The sequence below is a fragment of the Rhagoletis pomonella genome, unplaced genomic scaffold (assembly GCF_013731165.1).
Source record: "Rhagoletis pomonella isolate Grant_MI unplaced genomic scaffold, Rhpom_1.0 Rhpom_scaffold_00007, whole genome shotgun sequence".
Classification (NCBI taxonomy): domain Eukaryota; kingdom Metazoa; phylum Arthropoda; class Insecta; order Diptera; family Tephritidae; genus Rhagoletis; species Rhagoletis pomonella.
This window is the reverse complement of record NW_023458561.1, coordinates 38,605,499-38,609,027: the sequence shown is the minus strand read 5'-3', so window position 1 is coordinate 38,609,027 and position 3,529 is coordinate 38,605,499.

Below are 3,529 nucleotides of genomic sequence, written 5' to 3'. Positions count from 1 at the left end.
AATTACCCATTTGTTTCTACACATATTTGTTTTATTTACGGCCTAACCTTCGAACTATTTATAAGTACGAAATTTCGTAAGTTAAAGTGAAAAGATGGCCTAACCCACAAAAAATATATAAAAACGTGATTTTATTTGTATATAACTATAACTATTTTACTTTAAAATCTATTTTACAATTAAATTAAACGTATCATTGGACTTTTAATTTACTACAATATAATGAAAATTCTTTGGTTTAAAATTGATGTCGTTTATCTCCATACTACATAATTGTGGGTTAGGCCATTTCTGCTCTCACGGCCTCAATTGTTAACCTATTGAACTGTAGATGTCAACATTTAAATAAATGACTCCACCGACACCAAATGCGAACTGGTCTGACTGTAAGATTCTTTTTGATCTGCTCTTAATTTGACTTACAGGCGGAGTCATAATACGGCGATCAACAAACTGATGTGATAATTCTGGACAAAGCCTTCGATTATTTACTCGCTTACAAAGTTCATTTACTTCTCAGTTTGGAGCGAGATATTTTAGGTATGAGGGTCTTTCTATTTTGTGTTTTATTTAATATTTATTTATTGTTGTAGTTGTGAAATAAATTCGCGACAAGTCCCAGTTCTATTTTTCTTTCGTTCGCGCAAATTGGGGTATTAGTAAGAGTTCCAACAATATACCTAAACTTACGTAGTAATACTACTTATTTTTAGTCTTAAATACACGGTAAATTCAATGACGCACCAAACGCGGAATCGCTGCAAATATGATTCACTCGCTTAAAGGTTGATAAGGAATTCCAAAGTTCATACAAGTATACGAAATATGTATGTGTAACAAAAAATGCATGTAACTATGTATGCTAACATCTGTGCGCAAAGATTACAGAGCTTCAATAAGCCTGAAGAACTATTTACGACCTTACAGTTTGCCCCTGCCTTAGCTGAAGTGCGCCAGGCTGCTGATATGCAGTAAAGTGTTATGATTGTGCCAATGTGACCTACCTCACATCCGAAGCTTGCTGAAGCGAAAACAAAATGTTGTAAAAGCTAATAAATCATTTAATTAAGAATAAAATCCTAAGTACATACATATGTCAAACAATTTCATTACAGAGCAATTTCTTGTGAAATCCGTTAACACTAAATCCTGCCGAAGTGGCTTTGAAGTTTCCCATATCGACTGCTGGGTGGAAGTTCGACCTATCGCGGCAGCCAGTTCGAAAACGCCCTATCTCAAAAAACTTTTCAATAACGCCATAATTCAGAATTTGATTGAAGAACGCCCTATCTCAGAATTTGATTGAAGGACGCCCTATTTCAGAATTTGTTTCAAAAAGTCCTAGTTCAGCATATTTTCAACTGAGATAGGGCGTTTTTGAACCGAATTCTGAGACAGGGCGTCCTTCAACCAAATACTGAAATTGAATTATTGAAAAGTTTTTTGAGACAGGGCGTTTTCGAACTGACTGCCGAGATACAGTGATTCTATAAAGTTTAGGTTCAGCGTTTTTTTGAAATACGGGCATCTGCTTTTTAATTATTTTATTTTTCGAAATTTTTTTTTTATAAAAATATGGGAATCCTACAACATAAATAAACTCTAAAAATCAGAGTTCCAAACCTTGTGCAAAATTAAAGAATATTTTCATTAAATATTGCACTTTTTAATCACACTATTTTGAAAAAAGTTGAGTATGCAATTTTAGCCCATTCAATTTTAGTATAATAAAGTCCAAGTCCGAGGCATTACCAATGATTTTAGACAAATTTTTTTGTTGAAGGTGTCGCTCATTTCCCCCATATAAAAAAAATTTGGGTTCTGGTAGCATTTACATAGGTATGTACATATAGTTCCCTCTATTTTCGAATGTGAGGTGTCACATTACAAGGCTTGGACTGTAGATGTGCACTTAAGTTGTTTTAACTGTTGCATTTAAATTATTTAATAAGTTGGATGAATTGGATATTAATATATGGGTACCAATCGAAACGGTTTGCAAAATCCTTTACATTTAAACTACATGTAGAAGGGTTGCCACCAGTTTAAAAATCTTATTCTATTTAATTAAGGGAATTAGGTAACTGAAATATGTGTATTTAGCAAGAAATAAGTGAAGAGTAAAAACATTCATAAAACTTTAAAGTTAATTTACAAGTCCAGTTATTTAAAAAGAATAAAATCAAAACAAATCATACATTGGCAACGTATACATTTACATATTGAAAAAAATACGAAGTTGTAAACATATTATTTTAATTAAACTAAATCTGACTTTACAAAGAGGTGGCAACCCACTTAAATATATTTGCATGCTAAACCTTCTTAAACCTCTTTCGTCTGACTCGCATATGGTGATACCTATCTGTTTCAATTACTTAATTCAAATGGAATGTAATATTTGAAACAGGTGGCAACCCTCCTACATGTATTAAAAAATATACCCTTTTCCTATCCATTTCAATTGATACCAAATTTTTAATAATTCATTTAACTTGTTCAATAATTTGAATTTATTTCTTTTAACAGGTGGTAGCTCTCTACAAAAAATTAACCTTAATATCTACAGGTCAAGCTTTTTAATCTGACACCTCCTTTTTGAAAACCTAACGAGTTCCGCAGATCTGATGGCGCCAGCAAAAAAATGAAAAAAAAAAAACGCTTTTATACATTTGCAAAAACGCATTATTTAAAAAGCGCAAACAATTAGCAGTTTGTTATTTTCTTCTTCGAAAGTTAAAAATGCGTACTAAATATTAGATAAAATAAAAAAAAAAATAATTTATTTTTGCATATATTTTTTATTCATTCCATTAAAAATTACCTTCTTGAAATTTGTACAAAAAATGGTTTTTCTGGAATACCATAGGGACGCCCTGCAAAAATTTTATTCTTGTAGTTCTCTGCTATATATGTGAAAATAAAAACCGTCAAACCTACATTTTATTTCGAATAATGTATTTTTGACATTTATTTCCGTGAAGAGCTTTCGCATGGCTATGCTCTGATTAAAATTCTTAGTATAAATTTTTATGAATTTAGTGGCTTCCTGGCGGCATATAATTTATTTCATAAGCAAATTTCTGTTTAATTATTTTTAGTGGATAAATTACCTGTACAAAAATACTAAACATGTTTACATGTTTGCCAACTTAGGCGGCACTGTGCGGCAGCGTGGTTAAAATGGGCCCGCTTATTTTTACACTTTCTACAATTCTGGGGGCGTGACAGAAAGTAAATTCCAAAAAGTTGATTTTCCTAAATATATATTTGTGGATCTCCCTAATATACATATATGCATACAAACATACATTTGCTTTTGCTTAAGGTTGTATTTTTTCTATATAGATCCCTACCTCTACCCCTGTTCTTTCTAATTACATTTACGTTATTCTCTTATTAGTCCTTTATCTTCATTTTTATCTTCTCTATCGATAACGAAATCCATAGTAACATGCAACAAAATATCGATAACAAAACCGATAAAAATAAACAACATTCGATAGAAATTTCGATAGCAAAACCGACA